Source organism: Phyllobates terribilis, unplaced genomic scaffold (genome assembly GCF_046119375.1).
Source record: "Phyllobates terribilis strain yellow unplaced genomic scaffold, ASM4611937v1 Scaffold_472__1_contigs__length_1415193, whole genome shotgun sequence".
In the NCBI taxonomy this organism is placed as follows: domain Eukaryota; kingdom Metazoa; phylum Chordata; class Amphibia; order Anura; family Dendrobatidae; genus Phyllobates; species Phyllobates terribilis.
Window position 1 is genome coordinate 233,441 of NW_027363232.1, and position 18,095 is coordinate 251,535.

At 48.0% G+C, this 18,095-nt stretch overlaps 5 non-coding genes and 1 pseudogene across 5 annotated transcripts; all 6 read right to left on the bottom strand.

Annotated features, from left to right (window-relative positions):
- Window positions 1-2,397: 2,397 nt before the first annotated feature.
- Window positions 2,398-2,588, bottom strand: LOC141229310 (U2 spliceosomal RNA). Its single transcript, XR_012296006.1, has one exon. It is a non-coding gene; the product is annotated as a U2 spliceosomal RNA (small nuclear RNA).
- Window positions 2,589-3,709: 1,121 nt separating this feature from the next.
- Window positions 3,710-3,900, bottom strand: LOC141229311 (U2 spliceosomal RNA). The gene has a single exon (XR_012296007.1). It is a non-coding gene; the product is annotated as a U2 spliceosomal RNA (small nuclear RNA).
- Window positions 3,901-5,021: 1,121 nt separating this feature from the next.
- Window positions 5,022-5,212, bottom strand: LOC141229313 (U2 spliceosomal RNA). Its single transcript, XR_012296008.1, has one exon. It is a non-coding gene; the product is annotated as a U2 spliceosomal RNA (small nuclear RNA).
- A 1,121-nt stretch (window positions 5,213-6,333) lies between these two features.
- Window positions 6,334-6,525, bottom strand: LOC141229413 (U2 spliceosomal RNA). The gene has a single exon (XR_012296106.1). It is a non-coding gene; the product is annotated as a U2 spliceosomal RNA (small nuclear RNA).
- Window positions 6,526-12,090: 5,565 nt separating this feature from the next.
- Window positions 12,091-12,168, bottom strand: LOC141229448 (U2 spliceosomal RNA; annotated as a pseudogene).
- A 1,118-nt stretch (window positions 12,169-13,286) lies between these two features.
- Window positions 13,287-13,484, bottom strand: LOC141229434 (U2 spliceosomal RNA). The gene has a single exon (XR_012296123.1). It is a non-coding gene; the product is annotated as a U2 spliceosomal RNA (small nuclear RNA).
- Between the last annotated feature and the right edge of the window lie 4,611 nt (window positions 13,485-18,095).

Below are 18,095 nucleotides of genomic sequence, written 5' to 3' on the forward strand. Positions count from 1 at the left end.
TCAGACAACCGGGCCCTTTTATTCTTAGCGCGGTCCGGTTCCTCAGAAGACCTCACCCCAGTCTCAGTGAAGTCTCCTTGACCTCCAGCTCCCTCTTCATCCATACTTTCACTGCTCCAACTGAGAGCCGGGTCCCCTGGGATTTCCAAGGCTCCCTCACGTTCTTCACAAAAGGAGTCAATGAAACCCCCCTGATAGGAAGAAATGTCCATCTCAGCTGCCAGAACCTCTTCCACTCTCCCGGGCTCCACCAGTAGGTCAGCAGACGCCCTCACTGGAGCAGTCTCCACACGCTGTTCCACTACCTTCACCCTGGAAGAAACTGCGGCCTCAGGTGCCACACTCTTAGGCCTCGGAGAGTTCGAGACCACCTCAGAGTATGCCCTTGCCTTGCCCTCGTTCGCACGACGAGTACAATCCTTAAAGGCATGCCCCTCCATACCACAAGCATTGCAAACAATTGGATTGGTACAGTCCTTAGCAACATGCCCACTTTGGTTGCACTTGGAGCAAACAGGCACAGCAGTACAAACCTCTTGTAAGTGTCCGTACTTCTTACATTTCCTGCAAAAAACTGGGGCCTCAGGAAAGAAGAGAATACCCCTATCTCTCCCGATAGAGAAACTTTGGGGAGGGTAATGAACACCTCCAGGCTCCGAAGAACTTTCCCCAAATCTGACAAAATATCTGTATTTGCCAGTCCATAAGTTCTCCTCGTTCATAATTTTGTGACTGTTGCTCACAAAGTCACAATGCCTCTTAAGAAAAGTCGCAATGTCATGTTCGTGCACAAAGGGATTATACATAAATATGACTAGGGGAACATCACCTTTGGAGTACAAGACTGTAAAAGTCAAACCATGCAAGGTTGGATTCTTCTCCTGCTCCCTCAACTTCTTATACAGGTTCCGGCAAGCCGCCATAGATTGCAGCACCAAGACATACCGTCCTTCTTTCCGGGATTCCTGCAGGCAGACGATGTTTTCTCTTGTCACTTCCAGGATTTTGAAGATCACCTCGTGCACCATATACGACAGATTGAAACGCTCTCTGACAGCAGCATCAACTTCAATGCGGAATGCATTGCGAACCCGATTGTCATCGGTCCCAGCATAGCGTATCTTCACGCCCATTATGATCACTCTCTCGTTCCTCCTCGTTCTCCCCCTAAAGCAGCAACCGGCTTAAGCCATCAAGATGGCGATGCCGGAAGGCCAAGGGAAAACACTCAAGGACCCCAGACAAGACACTTGGTCTTAGCCAAAAGGCCGAGAAGCGATAACCAGAATTGGTTTCAAACTACGGAGCCACCCAAGGATCCTGAAAAGTCCATTTGTGGAGATGAGCTCCTGGACTCCCGTTAAGAAGACATGTTGTCAACCTCTAGATCCCTTACATGCCTGCACTTTTCGGCTTGCTGCTGCTGCAATCCACGCGTTTTAGATCTGCATAACTCCACCTCTTTAAACACAGCACCTTCACCCCCTGCTGTTCCCACCCGCCTCAACACCGTTGGAAGGGAGGAGAACCAATTAAGGCGGGGGTGGGGTGGAACGAGCAGCTATCTACCCTTAGCAGGAGGGCTGCTGATTACATACCTCTCCTGCTGCTGCTGCTGCTGCTGGCTGTCCAGCAGCAGACTGAAGGTGGCTGCTGCTGTGCACAGGTATATAAAGGCTCAGAGCCTATTATGACACGCGCAGCCAGCGTTCCATTGCCACATTCCATCTACTGCAGGCAGGATACCTGGCTGGCTGAATGTCGCTGAGAAGCTCACAGAGACCGCCATAAGCAACAGTTTAACAGAATGCCACAGACTAATCAACCAAACTTTTTGGGTTGGGTTCTCTTTTATAGTCTGCAGGCATTAAATGAAAGAAGTCAGTGTTCCAGCAGAGGGAGACAACGTTTCAGAAAAGGCATTGTAGCAAACCAAAAAAGAAATTTTAAGCGCAGCAGAGTAACCAGCGCACATACCTGTTAGCTCAGGTGAGTTTAAAAGGCTGCTGTTGATAACAAGGGCATTTGCTAAATAGATGGTGTGTGTGCAACAATATACTGAAAGGTCAATTATATTGTGCAGCTTATCTCACCACCTGTAGTTATTTAGGTGAAAGCTCCAAAATGCTTGCCTAATATGTCTGTTTATCCAAAAGGAAGTAAAAAGGGAGAGCTAGAAAGATAGCATTTCATTACATTACATGGCAATGCAATGCACAGTTGCTGAAGTTGAACCAAAATGAGCTTGTAATCTGGCTTCTGCAACTTTGAACATGAAAAATCCAATGAGGAGAAGAAAAGCAAAGCCAAAGAGTCCATCCCAAAATCCGACAAACAAGCAAAATGAACAAAAAACATTGAATTCAATTCTTTCTGATTTTAGAAACTGCATTAAAGAAGGGGTGCACCGGTCCTGGAGATACTGCAATACCAGGTCAATGCGTGGAGTGGACAGAGCAAGCTCTTTTTCCATCTCCCTGTTCTAAAAATCCATTTAATATATGGTCCCCAGATAGGGGACGTATCAGATATTAAACTGATAAGAACAGATACTACACTTGATCTTAGCCAAAAGGCCGAGAAGCGATAACCAGAATTGGTTTCAAACTACGGAGCCACCCAAGGATCCTGAAAAGTCCATTTGTGGAGATGAGCTCCTGGACTCCCGTTAAGAAGACATGTTGTCAACCTCTAGATCCCTTACATGCCTGCACTTTTCGGCTTGCTGCTGCTGCAATCCACGCGTTTTAGATCTGCATAACTCCACCTCTTTAAACACAGCACCTTCACCCCCTGCTGTTCCCACCCGCCTCAACACCGTTGGAAGGGAGGAGAACCAATTAAGGCGGGGGGTGGGGTGGAACGAGCAGCTGTCTACCCTTAGCAGGAGGGCTGCTGATTACATACCTCTCCTGCTGCTGCTGCTGCTGCTGCTGGCTGTCCAGCAGCAGACTGAAGGTGGCTGCTGCTGTGCACAGGTATATAAAGGCTCAGAGCCTATTATGACACGCGCAGCCAGCGTTCCATTGCCACATTCCATCTACTGCAGGCAGGATACCTGGCTGGCTGAATGTCGCTGAGAAGCTCACAGAGACCGCCATAAGCAACAGTTTAACAGAATGCCACAGACTAATCAACCAAACTTTTTGGGTTGGGTTCTCTTTTATAGTCTGCAGGCATTAAATGAAAGAAGTCAGTGTTCCAGCAGAGGGAGACAACGTTTCAGAAAAGGCATTGTAGCAAACCAAAAAAGAAATTTTAAGCGCAGCAGAGTAACCAGCGCACATACCTGTTAGCTCAGGTGAGTTTAAAAGGCTGCTGTTGATAACAAGGGCATTTGCTAAATAGATGGTGTGTGTGCAACAATATACTGAAAGGTCAATTATATTGTGCAGCTTATCTCACCACCTGTAGTTATTTAGGTGAAAGCTCCAAAATGCTTGCCTAATATGTCTGTTTATCCAAAAGGAAGTAAAAAGGGAGAGCTAGAAAGATAGCATTTCATTACATTACATGGCAATGCAATGCACAGTTGCTGAAGTTGAACCAAAATGAGCTTGTAATCTGGCTTCTGCAACTTTGAACATGAAAAATCCAATGAGGAGAAGAAAAGCAAAGCCAAAGAGTCCATCCCAAAATCCAACAAACAAGCAAAATGAACAAAAAACATTGAATTCAATTCTTTCTGATTTTAGAAACTGCATTAAAGAAGGGGTGCACCGGTCCTGGAGATACTGCAATACCAGGTCAATGCGTGGAGTGGACAGAGCAAGCTCTTTTTCCATCTCCCTGTTCTAAAAATCCATTTAATATATGGTCCCCAGATAGGGGACGTATCAGATATTAAACTGATAAGAACAGATACTACACTTGATCTTAGCCAAAAGGCCGAGAAGCGATAACCAGAATTGGTTTCAAACTACGGAGCCACCCAAGGATCCTGAAAAGTCCATTTGTGGAGATGAGCTCCTGGACTCCCGTTAAGAAGACATGTTGTCAACCTCTAGATCCCTTACATGCCTGCACTTTTCGGCTTGCTGCTGCTGCAATCCACGCGTTTTAGATCTGCATAACTCCACCTCTTTAAACACAGCACCTTCACCCCCTGCTGTTCCCACCCGCCTCAACACCGTTGGAAGGGAGGAGAACCAATTAAGGCGGGGTGTGGGGTGGAACGAGCAGCTGTCTACCCTTAGCAGGAGGGCTGCTGATTACATACCTCTCCTGCTGCTGCTGCTGCTGCTGCTGGCTGTCCAGCAGCAGACTGAAGGTGGCTGCTGCTGTGCACAGGTATATAAAGGCTCAGAGCCTATTATGACACGCGCAGCCAGCGTTCCATTGCCACATTCCATCTACTGCAGGCAGGATACCTGGCTGGCTGAATGTCGCTGAGAAGCTCACAGAGACCGCCATAAGCAACAGTTTAACAGAATGCCACAGACTAATCAACCAAACTTTTTGGGTTGGGTTCTCTTTTATAGTCTGCAGGCATTAAATGAAAGAAGTCAGTGTTCCAGCAGAGGGAGACAACGTTTCAGAAAAGGCATTGTAGCAAACCAAAAAAGAAATTTTAAGCGCAGCAGAGTAACCAGCGCACATACCTGTTAGCTCAGGTGAGTTTAAAAGGCTGCTGTTGATAACAAGGGCATTTGCTAAATAGATGGTGTGTGTGCAACAATATACTGAAAGGTCAATTATATTGTGCAGCTTATCTCACCACCTGTAGTTATTTAGGTGAAAGCTCCAAAATGCTTGCCTAATATGTCTGTTTATCCAAAAGGAAGTAAAAAGGGAGAGCTAGAAAGATAGCATTTCATTACATTACATGGCAATGCAATGCACAGTTGCTGAAGTTGAACCAAAATGAGCTTGTAATCTGGCTTCTGCAACTTTGAACATGAAAAATCCAATGAGGAGAAGAAAAGCAAAGCCAAAGAGTCCATCCCAAAATCCGACAAACAAGCAAAATGAACAAAAAACATTGAATTCAATTCTTTCTGATTTTAGAAACTGCATTAAAGAAGGGGTGCACCGGTCCTGGAGATACTGCAATACCAGGTCAATGCGTGGAGTGGACAGAGCAAGCTCTTTTTCCATCTCCCTGTTCTAAAAATCCATTTAATATATGGTCCCCAGATAGGGGACGTATCAGATATTAAACTGATAAGAACAGATACTACACTTGATCTTAGCCAAAAGGCCGAGAAGCGATAACCAGAATTGGTTTCAAACTACGGAGCCACCCAAGGATCCTGAAAAGTCCATTTGTGGAGATGAGCTCCTGGACTCCCGTTAAGAAGACATGTTGTCAACCTCTAGATCCCTTACATGCCTGCACTTTTCGGCTTGCTGCTGCTGCAATCCACGCGTTTTAGATCTGCATAACTCCACCTCTTTAAACACAGCACCTTCACCCCCTGCTGTTCCCACCCGCCTCAACACCGTTGGAAGGGAGGAGAACCAATTAAGGCGGGGGGTGGGGTGGAACGAGCAGCTGTCTACCCTTAGCAGGAGGGCTGCTGATTACATACCTCTCCTGCTGCTGCTGCTGCTGCTGCTGGCTGTCCAGCAGCAGACTGAAGGTGGCTGCTGCTGTGCACAGGTATATAAAGGCTCAGAGCCTATTATGACACGCGCAGCCAGCGTTCCATTGCCACATTCCATCTACTGCAGGCAGGATACCTGGCTGGCTGAATGTCGCTGAGAAGCTCACAGAGACCGCCATAAGCAACAGTTTAACAGAATGCCACAGACTAATCAACCAAACTTTTTGGGTTGGGTTCTCTTTTATAGTCTGCAGGCATTAAATGAAAGAAGTCAGTGTTCCAGCAGAGGGAGACAACGTTTCAGAAAAGGCATTGTAGCAAACCAAAAAAGAAATTTTAAGCGCAGCAGAGTAACCAGCGCACATACCTGTTAGCTCAGGTGAGTTTAAAAGGCTGCTGTTGATAACAAGGGCATTTGCTAAATAGATGGTGTGTGTGCAACAATATACTGAAAGGTCAATTATATTGTGCAGCTTATCTCACCACCTGTAGTTATTTAGGTGAAAGCTCCAAAATGCTTGCCTAATATGTCTGTTTATCCAAAAGGAAGTAAAAAGGGAGAGCTAGAAAGATAGCATTGTGTTACATTACATGGCAATGCAATGCACAGTTGCTGAAGTTGAACCAAAATGAGCTTGTAATCTGGCTTCTGCAACTTTGAACATGAAAAATCCAATGAGGAGAAGAAAAGCAAAGCCAAAGAGTCCATCCCAAAATCCGACAAACAAGCAAAATGAACAAAAAACATTGAATTCAATTCTTTCTGATTTTAGAAACTGCATTAAAGAAGGGGTGCACCGGTCCTGGAGATACTGCAATACCAGGTCAATGCGTGGAGTGGACAGAGCAAGCTCTTTTTCCATCTCCCTGTTCTAAAAATCCATTTAATATATGGTCCCCAGATAGGGGACGTATCAGATATTAAACTGATAAGAACAGATTTTTGATTGAATATATCTTTTATTAGCACAAAAAATAAGTTAACAGACAGTGTACAGTGCCGCAGCCCAGTACACACAGAATTCTACATCATATTTACATAGCATGAGGATATGACGCACTAACTAGACACATCGCACCCCTATGCTACACAAAACACTCAATCTGAAAGAAAAAGCATGTCAATCAGTACAGTACGACGAACCGTGATAAGGGATAGGGATTGGGAAAAAGGGGATGGGGAGGGGAAAATCACAGGCCCGAAGCTTTATTGAAAGACAAGACACATAAGGGGAGAGGGGGAGGAGGGGTTTAGTCCTCATCCTCGTCCTCCGGACCGTCCATGATGGAATAGTCTCTGAGCAGGCTGTGGATCAGCCTGCGGCAGTCCTGGATGGACATCCTCTCCCTCCTCAAGATGAGCCGGATCCTGGCGACCCAAACGGCATCCTTGAAGCAGTTCATAAGGCGCCAAGCCTCCTGGATGGCTCCGACGGTATGAACCCCAGGGAATAGTCCATAAAGCACAGAATGGTGCGATAGGCTCGCCCTGGGGACAGAGTTCCTCAGGTCGTCCTCAAGTGCAGTCAATAGGCGCTGTGCAAATCCGCAGTCCCAAAAAGTGTGCAAAGATGTTTCCTCCACGAAGGGGCACCTTGGGCAGTACCGGGTCTTGCACAGGTTCCGGGCATGCATGAATGACCGGACGGGCAGTCCGCCCTGAATCGCCATCCACGACAAGTCCTTGTGCCCGTTGGTCAGCCTGTCAGACGACACATTTGTCCACACAGTCTCCAGCGTGTCCTGGTGAAGTCCTGTGATGTTCTCCACGTCATCCTTGGCTCTGATTAGCTTGTGGATAGTTTTGGGCTTCCACAAGTCGGGCTTGAGTCCCTCCAGTTGATGCTCCCCCACAAATCGAACGACGTCTCCGTAGAACCATGGCGTCGTCCAGTTGTAGGGGAAGGAGCTGTCCCACTTGTCCCAGCCGAGTCGCCTCCAAAGAGGAAGCAGGAAGAAGCGAGACATGGACCTGCCCGCGGAGCCATTCTTGACTTGCAAAGTCCGGCGGACACAATCACACACAAAAGAGGATCGCAGGAGGGTGGGGATATCTGGAACGCCCTTCCCACCCTTGCGAGGCTCCTTGTACATGACTGCCCGCCTGACTCTGTCCATCTTGGATCCCCAGACAAAGTGAAACACTGTCTTGGTAATGGCCCTGCACACAGTGACGTGTGGGGGCCAGGCCTGCGCCGTGTACTGCAAGACGGGCAGGACCTCATTACGCAGGACGAGTGCCTTACCCTCACAAGTGAGGTGTCTGAGGCTCCAGAGTCCGATCCGTTGCTTCACCTTGGCCAAGCGTTCTTGCCAGGACTTGAGGGCCGCTCCTTCCTTCCCGAACCAGACTCCCAGCACCTTGAGGAAATCCGGTTGAATGTTGAAGGGGAAGGGGGCAGAGGAGGCCGGCTGCCAATCCCCGAAGAGCATGGCTTCCGACTTCCTGCAGTTGACTTTGGCCCCTGAAGCCCGGCCGAACCTCTCACACGTCTGGACGAGGGCGTCGACTGAACCACGATCAGCGCAGAAGACGGTGACGTCGTCCATGTAGAGCGAGCACTTGACCTCGTGTCGTCCCGGACCCGGTGCGGTGATCCCTCTGATCTCTCCATTCTGCCGGATAGCCTCTGCGAAGAGTTCTATAACACAAACAAAAAGAAGAGGTGATAGAGGGCAGCCTTGTCTGACCCCAGAGAGGACAGGGAAGGGGTCAGTCTTCCAGCCGTTCACCAACACCGAGCTGTGGATATCAAAATACATCAGACGGACATACGAACAAAACATGTTACCCAAACCTAACCGGTGCAGAGCTCGGCCCATGAACTCATGGGAAACCCGGTCGAAGGCCTTCTCCTGATCCAAGGAGACCAGGACCGCGTGTGCGCGGCGGACCTTGATGTACTCGACCGTGTCCCGCACGAGAGCGAGGCTGTCTGCGATGCGACGTCCAGGGATGCCGCAGGTCTGGTCCGGGTGGATGATCCGTCCGATGACCGTCTTAAGTCGTGTCGCCATCGTCTTGGCCAGGATCTTGTAGTCCACGTTGAGCAGAGTGATGGGACGCCAATTCCTCAGGTCGCACCTCTCTCCCTTCCGCTTGTACAGGATCGTGACCATTCCTTCCCTCAAAGATGGAGGCATTCTACCCTCCACCACCATCTCCTCGTACAGGTCCAACAGGTCCGGACAGATGAGGTCTCCCAGCGCTACATAGAGCTCCGCTGGAAGACCATCACTGCCCGGGGTCCTGCCGGTCCTAAAGGATTTAGCGGCAGAGAGCAATTCGCCCACCATCAGAGGTTTGTCCAAGGCTGCCGTGCCTGCAGGATCAAGATGGTTAGTGATACCTGACAGGAACTTATCAGCAGCGTCGGGGTCGGTAGTCTTGTGGGAGTAGAGTTCGCTGTAGAAGTCGCTGACGACCCTCATCACGTCCTCCTTCCCACGTCGCATGTTTCCGCTCTCGTCTCGCAGCTCGTTCAGGGGCGTGTGACCGGCATGAAGTTTCCTGAAAAAGAATGAGTTACATTTCTCACCCTTCTCCAGATTCTCCACTTTGGAACGGAAGACGATTCGCTTGGACTCCTCCTCAAAGTGCCTTTTCAGGCTCTTCTTGGTCTCCTCCAGCTCCTCCCTCACGTCCCAGCCGCAGTGAAGAAGGTCCTGCAGCGACCGCAGCTCGCGCTGCAGCCCTCTGAAGTCCCTCCTCTTCTCACACGCCTGTTGTCGACCCTTGGCCTGAAAGAAACAGCGAAACTCAAGTTTAACATATTCCCACCAATCAGAGACTGTTTGGAAGCTACCCTTGTAGGACTGCCACATTGCGTAGGCTGCTCTCAGCTCCTCCACGACTTCATCCTGAGCCAGCAGAGCACAATTCAGCTTCCAGGAGCCGGGGCCGGACGGAAAACCGTCGCCGAGGACACCTTGTAAGTGAATGGCTCTGTGGTCGGAGAAGAAGCAGGAGACCATCGAGTGCCTACTCTGCCTGACTGCCCGAGAGGTGAACACAAAGTCAATCCTGGAGCGGAGTGAGCCATCGGGTCGGCTCCACGAACAGTTCATGGAGCCTCTCCCCATGGAGCCCACCACGTCCTGAAGAGAGGCCTCGGTTACCATCTCGATGAGCAGCTTGGACGTGATGTCCAACTTGGCAGATGTGCCAGAACTACGACCATCCTCCTCGATGGGGCAGTTGAAATCCCCGGCCATCACTAAGGTCCTGGTGGTGGCAAGCTGAAGCCGCAGGGTCTGGAAAAGCTCCAAACGCTCATTCTTCAGTGGGGACGCATACACGTTGATGAACCTGACAGGTTCTCCCGCCCAGTTGCCATCTACAACAAGAGCCCTGCCGCAGATGAGCTCCTGGACGGACTCAAGCGTGAATGCGCCCCCCCTGATCAGAATTGCGACCCCCGCAGACTTGCAGTCACCCCCACCGGACCAGTAGGATGGACCGTGGGACCACTCCCTGGCCAGATGTTTGAAGGACCTAGAGGAGGGAAGGGAACATTCCTGCAACATATAAACATCACACAACTGGGAAGTAAGGAAGGCATAAATAGTCTGACGTCTGAACTTGTCCTTGATGCTCCTGACATTAATGGAAAATAAGTTAATATTAGCCATCATGTAGGGAAAAAAAGAAAAAGTTAGCGCAGGCAATACACCTTAGTTACCACTCCGGTCGGGTGGTCCCTCGTCGATGTTGACTTCTGGTGACGGGATCACCAGCAGGCCCTCTTCCTCCATCTGGTCAAGCAGCGCGGCCTCGATCTCGGCGACCACCAGTTCCTCCTCTTCTGGCTCGGCCACCAGGGTCTCAACCATGTGCTCCATCTCTTCTGGCTCAGGGAGGGTATCCTCCTTTTCGCCTACGAAATCCAGAATCTTCTTTTTGGAGGATTCAGTAGCAGGGCTGTCCTCCACCTTCCTCTTTCCCCGGGTTGGAACTGGGGAGACAAGAAGGGGAAAATCCTCCTCGGAATAGATAGCGGCGGGTGGAGGAAAGGTTAATTCCACCGCTACCATGGTCTGGGGAGGGAGAGTGGCTGCCGGGGCAGGGGAAAGGACACCTGCTGAGGAGTAGGGGAAGGAGGAAGAGGAAGTGGAATCCTCAGCAGGGGTGGCCGGGGTGGGGGGGGATTGGACGGGGGTGGCAGGGGGAGGGATCGAGAGAGGGGTGACAGAACTCTTACCCTCCTTTGACTTTTTCTTCTGCTTCGGAGCTGCTGGGACCGTCGCTGGGGCTTTGGCCACCGACTCCTTGACCGCTTTGGCCTTGGTCGTCTCGGCCTTGGCCGCTGGGGCCTTGGTCGTCGCGTCCTTGACCTTCACAGGCCTGGTCATCGGGGCCTTGTCCTCCGTAGCTGGGGTCGTCGCAACCACTGATGCCCAGGATCTCTCACGCTTGGGGCAATCCTTGTACAGATGAGCCGCCAGCCCACACAGGTTGCAGGACGTCTTCTTCGGGCAGTCCTTCGAGCTGTGTCCCGTCACTCGACAAATCCTGCAGGCATCCTCCTTGCAGTCCTTCATCTCGTGGCCGTTCTTGCCGCATCTCCTGCAGTTCCGCGGCATGTCCGGGTAATAGATGAGGCCGTAGGAGTTGCCCAGGGAGAATGTCGGGGGCAGGTGCCGAAGTCCGTCTGAGTACGCCAGGTCCCTGTGAAGTCTAACGGTCACCGACCACTTACCTGTCCAGAAGCCGAGTCCATTCAGGATGTGAGAAGGTTCCTTCACAACCAAACAGAAGCGTCTCAGGAAGGTACAGATGTCTTGGCCTGGGGTGTGCGGGTTGCGCATGGAGACCGTGATCCTCCTTTCGTCCCTCTGGATAGGGCAGCTACCTGTAAAGGCAGAGAAAGAATTATCTGGTCCTTTTGCGCTTACCATTTCCCAGAACCTCCTGCAGGTGTTCACAGTGGCGAAGGTGACGAAGAAGATCCCCGTCAAGAAGGTCTGGATGCTGAGGGTGTCCGACCTGGAGAAGCCTCGATCCAGCAGCATCTTCTGGCAGAACACGTCCGAGGACATGTCCGGCACCCTCCCATCCACTTCCTTCAGCTTCAGGGCCACCGTCTGCCGCATCCATGGCTCCAGGGCTGGAGCTTCGTGGCGGGGCTTCTGGGGTCCCTTCTGCTGGCCAGTCGTGGAGGCAGAGTCCTTGGGGTCAGAATCGGCTCCTGGCTGGGCCCTCCTGGCTGTCCCCTGCTCCAGGCTCTTCTTTTCGGCCTTCCTCGCAGCGCTTGCCATGGCTTTCCTCCTGCAGTTACTTCTTGGAGCTGGATCTGGAACTTTTCCCGGAATGGGTGGAGCTATGCAGATTCTTCTCCCGTCGTGTTCTGGACAAATTCCCCGAAAGGTCTTTGTCTCGATGATTTTCTTCCTCGAAGATTCCACAGGACAGCCCGATTCTTCTCCGAGTCTTCGTCTTCTTCTGGATTCTTTAGAGCTTCTTCCTCCCACTGATATCCGCCTTCCTTCTCCGATGTCAGCTGGGCTCCGAAGCTCTTCTCCTTCCGAGTTCGATCGCTCTCGTCAAGTGTAGATCGTAGCTCTTGTGTTCTTATAAGAACAGATACTACACTTGATCTTAGCCAATAGGCCGAGAAGCGATAACCAGAATTGGTTTCGAACTACGGAGCCACCCAAGGATCCTGAAGAGTCCATTTGTGGAGATGAGCTCCTGGACTCCCGTTAAGAAGACATGTTGTCAACCTCTAGATCCCTTACATGCCTGCACTTTTCGGCTTGCTGCTGCTGCAATCCACGCGTTTTAGATCTGCATAACTCCACCTCTTTAAACACAGCACCCTCACCCCCTGCTGTTCCCACCCGCCTCAACACCGTTGGAAGGGAGGAGAACCAATTAAGGCGGGGGGTGGGGTGGAACGAGCAGCTGTCTACCCTTAGCAGGAGGGCTGCTGATTATATACCTCTCCTGCTGCTGCTGCTGCTGCTGGCTGTCCAGCAGCAGACTGAAGGTGGCTGCTGCTGTGCACAGGTATATAAAGGCTCAGAGCCTATTATGACACGCGCAGCCAGCGTTCCATTGCCACATTCCATCTACTGCAGGCAGGATACCTGGCTGGCTGAATGTCGCTGAGAAGCTCACAGAGACCGCCATAAGCAACAGTTTAACAGAATGCCACAGACTAATCAACCAAACTTTTTGGGTTGGGTTCTCTTTTATAGTCTGCAGGCATTAAATGAAAGAAGTCAGTGTTCCAGCAGAGGGAGACAACGTTTCAGAAAAGGCATTGTAGCAAACCAAAAAAGAAATTTTAAGCGCAGCAGAGTAACCAGCGCACATACCTGTTAGCTCAGGTGAGTTTAAAAGGCTGCTGTTGATAACAAGGGCATTTGCTAAATAGATGGTGTGTGTGCAACAATATACTGAAAGGTCAATTATATTGTGCAGCTTATCTCACCACCTGTAGTTATTTAGGTGAAAGCTCCAAAATGCTTGCCTAATATGTCTGTTTATCCAAAAGGAAGTAAAAAGGGAGAGCTAGAAAGATAGCATTGCATCACATTACATGGCAATGCAATGCACAGTTGCTGAAGTTGAACCAAAATGAGCTTGTAATCTGGCTTCTGCAACTTTGAACATGAAAAATCCAATGAGGAGAAGAAAAGCAAAGCCAAAGAGTCCATCCCAAAATCCGACAAACAAGCAAAATGAACAAAAAACATTGAATTCAATTCTTTCTGATTTTAGAAACTGCATTAAAGAAGGGGTGCACCGGTCCTGGAGATACTGCAATACCAGGTCAATGCGTGGAGTGGACAGAGCAAGCTCTTTTTCCATCTCCCTGTTCTAAAAATCCATTTAATATATGGTCCCCAGATAGGGGACGTATCAGATATTAAACTGATAAGAACAGATTTTTTTTTTTTTTTTTTTTCTTTTTTTTTTTAACCAAATCAGATAGGCCGGAGCATAAGCTCAATCAAATCGACTTACAAAAGCCTTTCATTGACACTTAGCCTTTCATCACACTTGGTATATAATCAAAAATAAAACCAAACCTTATCATCAGGTACATTATACACTACTAATTAAACTTTACCAAAAACCTCCACTTTTTAAACTTCCAGATCCCTTCAGCATCTATAATACTTCCACGTTCCTGATCCCAGAGGTATATTACATACATACGTGACAGAATCAATCTCAAACATTCATTAACTGACATTTTCTTCCTTTTAAAAACTAACAAATTCCTCGCATCCCACAAACTTTCAATTACACACACCACCAACAACCATAAAATCCTATCCTTAATTCTACTACATGCACCCATCCCAAACATAGCAAGTTTCCAATTAACATACTTTACACCCACCAATTCCTTGCAAAGTCCCCCTATACCCTTCCATACATCATATGCAAAATCACAATCCCATACCATATGTCTAACATGCTCTCTCAAACCACATCCATCCCTCGGGCATACCTCAGATTTAACTAAATCCCTCTTCTTTTGCACATCTCTAACAGGCAAAATGTCATGCAATATCATCCAAGCGATATCTCTCTGTCTGTTAGTCACACCATCTATACTTAATTTTCTCCACATCTCGGTTACTTCCTCCCCTCTCAACCCATTGATATTACATACCACCTCACGCTCACGCACCATCCTAATGACTTTCTTCTTTTGCCTAAAATCACTCATGTTAACGGACAACAAATCATACTTCCTTACAAATTTCTCAACACAACCATACCATACAGGACACTTAAAAGCAACAGGCACTCTAGCATCCCTTTTGACCCACTTTAAGCCATAAAGCATCCATCCAGCCGAATACTTCATCATATAAGCACACTTATTACTTTTCCCTAGAACCACCACCACCATTTTCACGTAACTAATCCCTAAAAAGAAATCAATATTTGGAAAATCCAAACCTCCATTTACACATAACTTATAGACATATTCCCGTTTCAATTTCTCCATGCGACTTCCCCAAAGAAAATTAAAGATGAATTTCTCAGTTTTCCTAATTTTCTTAAAAGCAGCAGGATATACATTCGCAACAAACAACAAAATAGGCAAAATAACCGCCTTAATAATCAGAACTTTCCCAGTCAGAGTTAGTTCTCTCATTCGCCAAAAATTCAACTTGCGCACCACTCTCACCCCACAATCTTCCCAACTCTCATTTCCTTTCAAATCATCATTAAACTTAATCCCAAGCACCTTTATTGCACCATCCTCACACCTCACACCATCCATCCGTACATTCCTCTCACCAAAACATTTAAAGGAACTCTTAGTCCAATTGACCTTAAAAGCTGAGACACTACAAAACAAACTTAATATCAACCTTGCCCTACTCATCGCAGCCATATTCCCACTCACAATCACTACATCATCCATGTAACCTAGAATTCTCACATCCTTTCCATTACTCCCAGGAATCATCACACCTCTCATAACCTTATCCTTCCTAACCATACACATCAACACTTCAATCACACTAATAAACAAAAAAGGGGACATAGGGCACCCCTGACGCACTCCTGATTTAATTCTCACTTTCTCACTCAACCACCCATTCACCAAAAATTCACTTGAAACATTACAATACAAACTCCTAACACAGTTTACAAAATTCCTGGAATAACCCATCTTAGACAAAACCTTAAACATAAAGCTATGTGACACACGGTCAAAAGCTTTTTCAAAATCAACCGAAAACAACAAACATTTCTGCTTACGACTCATACAATCCCCAATCACATCACGCAACAACACCAAATTTTCAGTCATACTTCTCCCAGGCACTGCACACACTTGATCTTCATCCACCACACCGCCAATCACTTCTCGCATCCGGCTAGCCAACAATTTACTAAACACCTTATAGTCTGCATTCAAAAGGGTGATTGGCCTCCAATTCCCCAAATCCTTTTTATCACCTTTCTTATGAACCAAAACCACCACCCCATCTCTCATAGATTCACTCAACATATTCTCCGTGAACATATACTGGCACACCTCCAATAAGTCATTTCCCATCGTGTCCCATTCCTTAACATATAACTCCACGGGCAGTCCATCCTTCCCAGGTGTTTTATTCTTACTCGCAGACATCACCACTTTTTTAACTTCATCCAACACAATTACATCATCCAATATTTCACGTTCATCCTCACCCAAACAACCTTCTAAACACCCCAAAGCATCAGTCAACATCCTATCATCAACCCATTTTTCCCCATACAACTCCTTATAAAACAACACCACCTCCTGCATCACATCCTTCCCACTCACACACACCCCATCACCATTCACCACCTCATCCATATCTACTTTCTTCCCAAAAACTTTTTTGAAAAAAAACCTTGTGCATTTCTCATTTTTCTCCAAATGTTCAATCTTAGAACGGTAAATAATTTCTTTCCCTTTACCCTCAATATATTTCTTAATCTCTTCTTTCACTTGACACATCAAAACATCCACATCCACTCCAATCATCCTTAACTTCCTCAGCCACTCCAGTCTAGAGCTTAAATCATTAAATTTTGCTCTATTCATTGCTGCTTTCCTCCTGCCCCTTTTTCTAAAGAAAAAAACAATCTCACTCTTCATCCAGTCCCACCACTCAAGCACATTCCTGAAATCACTTTTTTTATCCCTCCACCTAACATACATTCGCCTAAAATCACGCATGATCCTATTATCTTCCAGCAAACGCACATTAAGTTTCCACACGCCACCACCATATACAAAGGAAATCTTACCTTCTAGACGTGCCCTCAAACACACATGGTCAGAGAAGGGAACATCTTCCTGCTGGAAATTCCTACAAATAACATTTTGTGAAGAAAAGAAGATACGGTCTATTCTAGACTCTATGCCTCCCCTGTCGGCCTTATAGGTCGCAGGAGGTGGATTACCTAAAAAAACTTCCGCAGCATCCTGTAAGGAAAAATCCGCCACAAGACTCTTGAGTCTTTTACCTGTAACATCCATCTTATCCCCCTCCGTCACACAATTGAAATCTCCAACAAAAATTATTGGCATTTTGCCAGATAAAAAAAAACATAATTTCTCAAAAATTTCCAGCCTCTCCCCTTTATCTATTGGTGCATACATATTTACCACCCTAACCCTCCACCCCCTACAATTTAACTTACATATTACACACCTCCCCGCCTCCACCACCATGTAACTTTCTATCTTAACACTATAACCCTTCACCAAAACACCTACCCCACAATTTTTATTACATACAGAACCAGACCACACACTTTGACCTAAAGGCCATGCATTTTCACTTAAGGGATCGGAGATCCCACACTCCTGGACACAGTATACGTCCGCATCCAAGTTGCTCAAGTAGTCCAAAATTGCCACTCTTCTCGACTCAGATTTAATCAGCCGAACATTTAGCGACAAGATGCTGAGAGCAACTTGGGCACCCATCTATTAATTTGATGTGGCAGGTCACGACAACATGCCCACCTGTACATCATCCTAACCCTTCTGGGGGTAGGACGCTGGACGTGCAGATATCGTAGTTTGTGCCTTCCCCCAAAAAAGACACATCTTGGGGATCGGATGCAGTAGGGTACACCCGGGCTGGACTCACACTGCAGTCACTTAAAGGGGAAAAGGATGGTTCGGTTTTCTTCTTTTTCTTCACTGAAGCGCCTCTATCTTCATCTGAACTATAATCCCGCCGCTGGGGGTCAAAGTCCCCCTGACCTCCCTCCTCCTCAAGGTCAGAAACGACATCGCTCCAGGCCACATGCGGTGTTCTGGTCAGATCAGACTCCTCTTCCCCCTGCAATGTAACCATCATGTCTGGAATTTCAGCCTCCAGATCCTCCACCGGGGCCACTTCCATGCCTATACGATCATCAGTTATCGTCTCAGACTCACTGACATCTGAAGCCACAGACGCGGCCCTCTGCACCGGTGGCTCAGGTGCCAGCTCCATATTTCCTCTTACATTCACACGAACCAGTTCTGGAAAAGCAACCCGAGCCTCCTCCTCATCCAGTAAAGCCAGAGTAGATATCGGAGCAGTCGGAGTTGGAGCAGTCGGAGTTGTAGCTGTGGGTGCAGGAGATTCATTTCTTCTCCTTCCCCTTCCCGCTGCCCCCGCATATGAACCAGGATGGAATATACAGTCTCTGAAGGCATGCCCCTTCTCTCCGCAGAGGTTACAGACTATTTCATTTTTGCAATTATTGGAAGAATGACCCACCTCATTGCACTTCCTGCAAATAATCTGTCTGATGTCGCATGCTTCCTGAGTATGGCCATACCTCCTACAATGACGACAAAACCTGGGCGCATTGGGGAAGAACAGGTAACCCCGCTCACTCCCAATGGAAAAATTTGATGGAGGATAATGTATACCCCCTGGTTCATCAGGACTTTCCTGGAACTTGACCATGAAACGATATTTACCGGTCCATAGTTCCTCCTCATTCATGACTTTTACTGCCACCTTGGTAATATAGCAGTGCCTATTTAGAAAGGCATAAATCAAAGCCAAGTCCACATGTGGGTTGTACAT